Source organism: Armigeres subalbatus, chromosome 2 (assembly GCF_024139115.2).
Source record: "Armigeres subalbatus isolate Guangzhou_Male chromosome 2, GZ_Asu_2, whole genome shotgun sequence".
NCBI lineage: Eukaryota > Metazoa > Arthropoda > Insecta > Diptera > Culicidae > Armigeres > Armigeres subalbatus.
In genome coordinates, this window is record NC_085140.1 from 130,038,821 (window position 1) to 130,049,717 (window position 10,897).

The following is a 10,897-nucleotide window of genomic DNA, read 5'->3' on the forward strand; positions in this document are numbered from 1 at the left end:
CTTGTGTACGTCATGTAGGAGGCGCAATGCCCAATAGTCATCCCCCGAAGTATTGCTTAATTGCTGGAGAGGAAGGAGTTGGTTTTAATGGGTCGGGAGTGGTGATCCCATTCCCACACTACCTGGGTTTGCCTCTCCAGGTGTCTGATTGCAGATTTCAATGACCTTCGTTAAAAAAACCCAACTTAATTCACCGAGTAGCGATACTGCCTTTCTCGCATTTAGCCAAAACACCAACCTTATATGGTGCTAATAAGGATCGATGTACCATTTTTCCGTTATCAAATCCAATAGTGATCAACTAGGTTTTGCCCTCTGTCGAACGCAACTTGTTGCGAGAAAATCGGTTCACTATTACTATATGAAAAGTTGTCTAATGTTTTTCTAAGCTTTTGTGCACACACATACACACGGACAGACGGACATTTGCTCAGCTCGTCGAGCTGAGTCGATTGATATATAACACTATGGGTCTTCGAGGCTTCTATAAAAAGTTCGTATTCGGAGTGAAATGATAGCCTTTCGGTACAACTTTGTTGCACGAAAAAAGCAAAAACATCTACCAGGCGTAAACGCAGATAGAGAGTTGTTAATAGCATACATTTGCTCATTAGAATAATCCTTTGCATCTTTATAAAATGCATATAGATATGTATTTCAGATTGTATTTCAGAAATGTGATCGCAACATTTTTATAGCAGCAGATTGCCAGATTGCCCTTTCTTACACAAAACGTTGCACCAAGAAGCTTTCATTTCCTTCCAAATTCGACATTTTTGTATGAGGTTCGAAGACCCACAGTCTTATATACAATCAGCTCGACGAACTGCTATTAGGAGAGAAAATTCGTTTGACACTCATAGTTATAAGAGACCTAGGGATGCTCTGCAACTTCGTGAGCGCCGCGGGAAAGGAATCGTTGGTTAGTAGGTAATTCACATGAAGCCACCTTGGTATGCGACTAAATGTTTATTTAAAAACAAAGTTTTTTCTGAAAACTCGAAAACGAAACCGTGTTTCAAATGAATCCAACGCAAAATCAATGTGAAAGAGGCGCTCTAATAAAAACTTCACAAGGGCCCTAGGAGTCCGCGCCATGGCTTTGCCTTTTTGACAAAGTAATACTGATCTGATTCATATTCAATTACATTTACACTCTGAGCCAGACGTCTTGAATATTGAGTCGCTTTTGAGAAAACAGATAATAGACAAATTTGTATAATATAAAGTTTTGAAAACTGCTATATGATTTGGTTCAGCGGCGCAGCCAAAATTTTTGTTAATACAAGACCGTACGAGGCAGGTTTAAATTTAATTTTGATTCGAGACTCCGCGGAATTCCCTTATATTTCGTTTTGGGGTAGTTTTTTCTAGCGAAATTTTTGTAATTTTTCGAAACGAAACGAAATCTAGAAATCAGATTTCGCCATGCTAAAATTCCGCGAAATTCCGCGGAATTTCGTTTCGAGCCACTTGAAACGATTTTTTTTCGAAATACCGCATATGCTTACTATTCGACCAAACATCCTATTCGGCCAAACGTCCTATTCGTTCAAACGTCGTATTCGGTCAAACGTTCTAGTCGGCCAAATGGCCTAGTGGCATTCGGCCGAACGACCCTTCCTCCAGTACGAAGGCCTCCCCATACAAACAGGCGGACCAAAATATTTTTTTCCTTTTTTTCAAGCTTATAAGATGTTTTTGATGTTGTCATAACAGGGAAGAATTGTTTAGCAGCAATTTCAGTCATTTCGCGACTACCTTTTGAAAATGGCTTAATATTCTGAATCCGCGCGGAAATGCGGGGAAAAAAGTGGCTGACCTCCATTTTTCAGTGGTATTTTCGTATTTTAATTTTTAATTTTTTTTCCTTCAAGATATCATAGTTTTCGTTGAGACGATACGAAAGCTCTTTTAATTATATTCACAATGCTGTATATATAAACCTTGGTATCGTATCAGAAAAAAAACCTATCAAAAACTGGCAAGATTCTGAAGAGAGAAACGACGTTTTTTACCTTTTCTCAACTTGGATGAATAATATCTCAAAAACTTTTTGAGGTTTTCTTATCTAGTGAAAATAGTGGAATAATGAAAAAATGATTTGTGAAAGTCGATTTTCCGATTAATGTCCGCCTAAATCCCCATTGTGTGCTGGTAGCAGTTTCAACAGAAAACCATCGAATTGATACACGGAGATTTGTGAATACACTTTTTATGTCTTAAAATCACCCACCTTCAGAAGCTATGTGAAGCTGTCAAAAAGGTGGGTGATTTCAAAGTTTGCTAAATGAGTGGAAAATACCCACCTTTAGACAGCTCTGTTTTGTTCGGAACAAGTGTATTTTTCACTCATTTATGGATGAAAAAATACTTAGCACTATTTTCACAAAACAAGTGTCGTCTGAATTCAGAATTCCGTCCGTAATTAATAGGACAAATTATTTTATTGGAATGTTTAAGTCTGTGTTTATTATTGCCGATTTTGCTTGAAGGTAAGTGTTACTGGATCTTAATCAAATGACTAGAACCAAATATCCCTAAGCTAATACATCAATTGTATGTTTTTCCTAGGTTATGTTTGTTTCTGACATCTCGCTTGACATATGTTTTCACCCTCGTTTTCACCGACAATATGATGTTTCATCCGATGGCATGGATATATTGACGGGCTTCAGACTAAATTACCAGAGAGATTGCTAGCACCCAGAATGATTTGAAGGGCAGCAGTTTTCAGTTTTTTTTTTTTCAAATGGCTAGTTGAACCTGTATTATGTATATGCTACTAAACATAAAGAGGCAATAAATAAACTACGTGTCGTATTATGCAATTAATTTCAGTTTAATATCATGTTTATCACCAAACCCTCAGAATCGCAAAAAATGTTTATCAAAATGGGTATTTTTCACCCATCTGACTACATTTTTGTTTCGAAGAAGATGGGTGAAAAGTATACATCACTTTTGACGTACAGACTCCCTACTCACTTATGGGTAAACGTCCTTTACCCACCTTATGGGTTAGTCCACTTATCTCCAAGATGGGTGAAAAAACACCCACTTTAGGGTTTTCCCATTTCTCCGTGTAGTGATCATTGGGGTGGTTGCTGCGAATCTGTACCGTTTCGTCGAATAACAATTAGTCGAAAGATAATTGGTCGAAAAGACATCACGTCAAATGGACATTTGGTCGAAGGGACATTTAGTCGAAAAAAAAATTTTAATCCACTAGTGACGTAGGATATTTGGTCGATTGACGTTCAGTCGAAAGGATACTACTTCGAATGGGCATCTGGTCGAATGGACAGAAATCAGATTTTTGAATGAAGAATCTTCGTACAGTTGGTCGAATGACGTTCGGTCGAAAGGACATTTCGTCGAAAGCGGATTTTCGAATTAAAAATTTTGGTTCATTTAGTTCTATGACGTTCCGTCGAATGGATATTTTAAAAAAGGAACTTTAGTCAATAATAATAATAAATACGAGCGTAACGTAACAAGCAAGTAGAAGTAAGAACTGTAGTAGAATAAGTTAATGTACTTCCTCCTTTTTTTTTCCTCGTTTGTCGGGTGAAGATCACTGCGTCCAGATTTTAGGACTATTGTGATATACCCTTTTGTTGTGAAATACGCAAGTTATCTCAGTAACATGTTTGTCACTGAGATACCTTGGTATCGACTGAACTCAAGACCATCTATTATTGATGAATAGAGATCCTGAGTTACAGTATGTGACTCCCCCATTCTGGCGAGACTAGCTTTATGAAGCCAACCACGTCCTTGGGGGATAAGATCCATATGTCAGCAGGCCCTAAAAGGGCTTGCTGAGAACTTTGAACCTACGTTGGGTGAGTGCACTGCAATAGCAGAGGATGTGTTCTGATGTTTCTCTCTCCTCGTCACAGAAGCGGCAATTTGAGGTTTGGATTGCTCCGATCTTTTGTAGATGGTATCTGCAGGGGCAGTGTCCAGTTATTAGACCGGTGTAGATGTTGAGATCCCTTTTGTTGAGACCTAATAGTTTTTGGGTTTTCTTGGGGTTAATCGTTACGAGCCTTTTGGATTGGCTCGTATGGGGAAAAATGTACTTAGATTGTACCTTCGCCTGGAATAAACAGTATAAGCTGCGATCATTTTCTTCAAGTCAAGTCAAGTACGAGACACTGTACGAACTTGTCTTATGACAAGTAAATTTAAAAATAAATGATTTTTTGCGGTGTTACTAAAAGTCACATAATTACTGCTCTAATATTGTTCAAAGAATTGTGGGTTCATAAAAAGAATAAATAATATGAAAACAGTGTCAAACAGTGACTATTCCCACTGGACATTGACTTTGGGGAACCCCTTTAACTGACTACGATGAATCTATACCACCTGGTCAAAAGAAATTTAGTCGAATGATGTTTCGTCATCAGACATGACGTCGAATAGACATCAGGTCACATGACTATTCGGTCGAAATTAAGTTTTCGGTCAATAATTAACGAATTATGGTTTGAAGACAATGTTATTCTAAACTAATTATTGTATAAATATTGAGTGAAAGAAATAGAATCAATGAAAAAAATAAGAAAACCATTTCCATTCGACCAAATGTCCCTCCGACTACACGTCATTTGACCAATTGTCATTCGACTAAACGTCAATCAACGAAATGTCTCAAAGTCGACTACGATGAAGTATTGGCAAAATAACATTGATATCATTGGTTTTTGACCATGTTCCGAAAAACATAATGGACGGTATTTCATCATCAGTACCTAATATTTTGCTATTTATGTAAGTTTTCATTTTTTTATAATCTACCAGGGTTTTCAGAAATTTCTGTTAGCTAAGGTGAAAAATCCTCATAAGCCTCCGTGTTCGTTTCTTTCGCAGCTGATTTCGTCAAAATACATTTCGTCCAATGACATTTAGTCGAATGACATTTGGTCAAAAGGACATTACGTCGAATAGACATTTGGACGAAAGGACATTTAGTCGAAAATAAATTTTGATTTCTCTAGAGACGTAGGACATTTGGTCGAAACGACACCACGTCGAATGGACATTTAGTCGAAATCAGATTATAGAATGAAGAATCTCCGTACATTTTTGATCGAATGATGTTTTTTCGACTTAAAAATCTTGGTACATTTCTCGCGCTTAGTTTCATAGGGGCGTAACTGTATAGATCGATTTCTCTTCGTCGATGTTTTCTTTTTATTATTGTACCGAATTGCGCTTGTTTATCGATGATTTATTGGTTTGGTGTGATAAAGGATGATTGTATCTTGCACCAGAATCAATAATCACGGTTGTAGCTTTTGAAACGATCAATACAGTTACGCCCCTATGAAACTAAGCGCGAGATTTAGTCTAATGACGTTCCGTCGAATGGATATTTGAAAAAAAAGAACTTTAGTCAATACAAATTGGTCGGGATTCATCGAAACCGCACCAAACGCCTTTTTAACTGACTTTTTATGTTTTGTTCGTAGAATGAAAACCGAAGATAATTCATATTAATTATTTCGTACATTTGTAATTGGATATCCTCAATTTTAGGGTAAAAGTATATTTAATGTGATTTGTGATCAATTGGATCTGCTACATGAAAATTCGTGCAAAAAATGAGTAATTTTTCATTGGCGCTTGGTGTGATTTGGCTCTTTAGCCGTGCGGTAAGATGCGCGACTACAAAGCAAGACCATGCTGAGGGTAGCTGGGTTCGATACCCGGTGCCAGTCTAGACAATTTTCGGATTGGAAATTGTCTCGACTTCCCTGGGCATAAAAGTATCATCATGTTAGCCTCATGATATACGAATGCAAAAATGGTAACCTGGCTTAGAAACCTCGCAGTTAATAACTGTGGAAGTGCTTAATGAACACTAAGCTGCGAGGCGGCTCTGTCCCAGTATGGGGATGTAATGCCAGTAAGAAGAAGAAGTGATTTGGCTGAACCCCGACCAATTAAAAAATAAATGATTTATTGCGGTGTATCTAAAAGTCACATACTCACATAAATATTGTTCCAATATTGTCCAAAGAATGATGGGTTCATAAAAAGAATAAATAATACGAAAATGGTTGATATTCCGAGAATATTCCAAACTGGATATTGACTTTGGCAGGCTCTTCTAACCGACTACAACGAATCCACCTGATCAACAGAAATTCAGACCAATGACAATACTGCCATGTTACGCAGGGTAAAATGCCCAATAGTGGACCCCCTAGTAGCAAAATTTTGCATTTCCTGGCATAAGGAGTGGAAATTTTCAAAATAATAATTTTGCGTGATATCTAATATCAAGCTCTGCATCTCCTCTTTACGGTACATACATAAAACACTCAAATACTCGACGTTATTCGTTTTAATTAACATTTTAAGGTCTGATTGAATTCACCCTATAGTAGACCCCCTGGGGGTCCATAATAGGAAGTAGCTTCCCTATAGTCGACACTTCATTTGATTTTTATGTTCCGTTTCGGGACGTTCTTCCTTCCTATTATGGACCCCCCAAAATATTCCTATAATGGACACTCTCGTGTTTATTTTTTATAGAATAGAAAAAAATCATCTAACTTTACTTTCCATAGCATTTCTAATGCATGTAGTCAAATCATAGGAGTGTAAGGTAGGTTCTCCCGATGGAATTTCATAGCAAAATGTTTACATTGTGCTATAAAAATGCAAAAATGGCTGGAGGGTCCACTATTGATTGGGGGTCCACTATTGGGCACTTTACCCTATATTAGGAATTTATTAGGCTTTATGTTGATTAATTATCATCCAGTGTGCAAACGTGTTCCGTGCATAAATTCTAGTGTAAATCATGCTGAATGCAAACACAGAGAAGTGCTGAAACACTCAGACTTGAAAATGAAAAATCCATCAAAATTTTCTACCGTACGAGAGTGACAGCTGCCACATCCGCTGCAAAAAAACTGACGCCACGTAGATAAAATCCTTCAAAAGGGAAAGTCGGACGGATTTGCGGTTTTCGTGCGTGAAACGTGCAATAAATTGTCCGAAAATTAAACCGCAACGAATTACGCGATCCCAGGGAGTGCAACAGTGGAAACGTTTCGCCATACGGCTTTGTGAATGCGACTACCTGTCGCTATCGACCGCACGACGCGCAATCCGAGTGCTGGCCGGACACATCCCACAATCAATCACGCATCGGGACTCCGAGGAACGGTCATTCAGCAGCAAATCTCGTTACTCTAAGATCCATCAAACGGAGGAGCATACTGACGGGTAAGGAATCTGTCGATATCACCGAAAATTACTCTAATGGTGCATTTAATTTAGGGAATCGCACGGTATCACGAATCCGGAGCACCTTTTACGTTGGGGTAGCAGAAGAGCCTTCCCAGGAAGTAAGAAAGAACAGGCACCATGAGTCGTACTGATTCTAACACCAAAAAACGCCTCAGGGCTCTTCTTTTGCTGTTTTTTCTGCAGCTTAACCTCACGGCGCGTGAGCTACTGTCAGGTAGCCCTCGGCACGACACAAAGCGAGGCAGCGAAGATCGTGGCGAAGAATCTCCGTAGTTCAGGTCCGAAGGATCCGAGTGAGGTAAAACTGCAAGGGAAAGGATTTTGGACGGCTGAGAATGAGGGGACGACAAGCGTGATAAAGGTGCGCCAAGCCCGAAGAAACTCAGCAGAGGCGGAGCGCACAAATCGCGGCCGCTCAGTTCTCAGCAGTTGAGGCGAAGCAAATCAAAGTTTCCCTCCGACGAACAGAACGTAGTAGTGGTCGAAGCACTCGCAGTTCTCCGATCCCTTGATACGGACAGGGGTCCCCAAGTCACCTTCGGCGGACAGCAGGTCTGGCTGATGACAAATAGGCGGACGGACAGAAGAGATAAGAAATGCAGCGTACCTGAGTGTTAGTCTAAGATGTGAAGAAGAAGAAAGAAAGAAGCATGCTAAGGTACTAGTAGAGTAGGGTTAGAAGGAATGATGAAAGACATGAAGAGGAAGAATAAAATGTTTGCACACTAAGTCTTGTTTGTGGCATTTGTAGTTGACTAGCTGGACCGACTAATCCCCCTTTTGTCACGAAGAAGTCGTTTCACAGCACTGGCGCCCAACAAAACGAACCATTTAATTTGAGGTTTGTAGTTTTTTGAGTGTTTGGAAATTTGTGTTGAGTTAGTGGCACAATTTCTGTTTAGTAACACGTTAAGAACCTACAACTTATTAAATTAGTTGGCTAATTTTAGACCTTAAGGATCATGGATCCAGCAAGCCTGACAGAAAAGGAAATATGTTACGAATTGGCGTTACGCCACGTAAGCCGGCGAGAGACGTCCGTTTGCGTGCTCTTATACAGGAAGATGAAATAAAAAACACAATTTATGACACTTCTTCTCACGTTATGGAAGCTGTCGACAATATCAGTCAATGTCAATCGAAAGTAAGCAAAATAGTTTCGGAACTCGACGGAGCCTTCAAGCGCGGTGATCTTCCAGCAGTGCGGGTAATACGATCGCGTTTAATTCATTATCGCGATCGGTTAGCCATCGTGGATCCTCCGGCTAATCACAGTGAAACACATGCAACATTGTCACTACTGGTGCAGTTTTCGTTTGAGGATACATATGACACATTGCACAGTGGGGAAAATGCGACCCAAAAAGGTACCTATTTATTGCGGCTACTTGCTGCGCCGGAAAAATACCTTTCCCAAAGGGAAAATCCACGACAAATCGAATGGTGCTATTGTCATTCGCCGGAAATTATAAGAACTGGTCGGCACCATTTACCCCTAAAAATCATATTTTTTCTATGACAGCTACAATTTAAAGTCGATTGCGGCTAACTATTTCTATGTTTTCTGATGCTAATCAAATAGAAAATACTAATGGTATCTATTTCGACCTTATACCATAACTGGAAGTGGCTGTTTTGCCCCATTTACCCCTGGAATCGTATTTTTCTATGAAAGCTACAATTTAAAATCATATTCGGCTGACTATTTCTTTGTTTTTTATGCTAAATCAGTAGAATATACAAATGGTATAAATTCCGGCCATAAAAAAATACTGGAAGTGGCCATTTTGCCCCATTTACCCCCTGGAATCGTACTTTTATGTGACAACTACAATTTGAAATTGATTTAAGCTAACGATTTCTTTGTTTTCTGATGCTAATTTAGTAGAAAATACAAATGGTATAAATTTTGGCCTTGGATCATGACTGGAAGTGGCCATTTTGCCCCATTAAACTTCGATTTTTTTTATGACTGTTACAATTTTAAGTCGATTGTGGCTAATTATTTCTATGTTTTCCGATGCTAATTTGAAAGAAAATACAATTGTACGGCCTCAAACCATGACTAAAAGTGGCCGTTTTGCCCTATTTACTTCTTAAAATCTATTGCGGCCAGCTAATTCTATGTTTTCTGATGCTTAAAGTAGCCTCACACCTCAGGAAGATTTTCCGCTCTTCTCAATAATTAAAATGGAAATAGTAAGGCGCAATCGATTTCAAATAGTAGCTGTGCTAGAAAAAATGATTTTTAGAGGCAAATGGGGCAAAACGGCCACTTGCAGTCATGATCCAAGGCTGGAATATGTAACAACCGTATTTTCTTACAAATTAGCATTAGAAAACATAGAAATACCTAGCCGCAATTGATTTTAAATCGTGGCGGTCACACAAAAAATTTTTTTTTTTTGAAAATGAGGCATATTGGCCATTTTTAGTCACGATTCCAGGTTTGTAGTTCCTACTGAATTTGCATTAAGAATCATAGAAATAATTAGCCAAAATCGATTTTAAGTCTTAGCGATCATATGATAAATTGACTTTTAGAGGTAAAGGGGGCAAAACAGCCATTGCTAGTGACAGTCCAAGGCCGGATTATATACAATTTAGACCATTCGTATTTTCTACTAAATACGCATCAGAAAACATGGAAATAGTCAGCCGCAATTCATTTTAAATTGTAGCTTTCATAGAAAAATACGATCTCAGGGGTAACAGGGGCAAAACGGCCACTTCCAGTTATGGTATAAGGTCGGAATAGATATCCTTCGTATTTTCTACTGACTAAGCATCAGCAAACATATAAATAGTTAGCCGAAATCGATTTCAAATTGTAGTTGTCATAGAAAACTACGATTTTCGTGGGTGAATGGGGTAAAATAGCCACTTCCAGTAATTTTTCAAGGCCGGAATTCATACCATTCGTATTTTCTACTAACTAAGCATCAGAAAACATAGAAATAGACAGCCGCAATTGATTTTAAATCGGAGCTGTCATAGTAAAAAATACGATTCCGGGGGTAAATGGGGCAAAACAGCCACTTCCAGTCATGGTTTAAGGTCGGAATAGATACCACTCGTATTTTCTACTTAATTAGCATTAGAAAACATAGAAATAGTTAGCCGCAATCGACTTTAAATTATAGCTGTCATAGAAAAAATATGATTTTAAAGAGTAAATGGGGTAAAACGGCCAGTTCCCATAATTTCCGGCGCATGAAAATAGCACCACTCGATTTGTCGTGGATTTTCCCTTTAGGAAAGGTATTTTTCGGGCGCAGCAAGTAGCCGCAATAAATAGGTACCTTTTTGGGTCGCATTTTCCCCACTGTGCATTGGGCAGAACGAAGAAACAAGTGAAAACGAAAGTGAACAGTACTGAAGGTGCGAAGAATACTGGTGCTATTCCCAAAGGAACAATGCAGACTTCCACATCACCCGGAGCAAACTTTCGAGGATTAGACGAGAACGGAAATCCAAGGGAGCAGTCAAGTGAAGAAAATCAAGATTTCGTCATCCAAACCGCATACGCATAACTTCCCCAAGTACATAGGAGATCCCAGCAAACATGGGACAAATATGCGTATGACGGCAGATTAGATCATATGACCATTTGGTCGAAATT

General features: G+C 38.9%; 1 long non-coding RNA gene across 1 annotated transcript; it reads left to right on the forward strand.

Annotated features, from left to right (window-relative positions):
- The first annotated feature begins 6,920 nt into the window (after positions 1 to 6,920).
- Positions 6,921 to 7,828, forward strand: LOC134215109 (uncharacterized). Its single transcript, XR_009980030.1, has 3 exons — positions 6,921 to 7,251; positions 7,306 to 7,373; positions 7,459 to 7,828. It is a non-coding gene; the product is annotated as an uncharacterized LOC134215109 (long non-coding RNA).
- Positions 7,829 to 10,897: the final 3,069 nt, after the last annotated feature.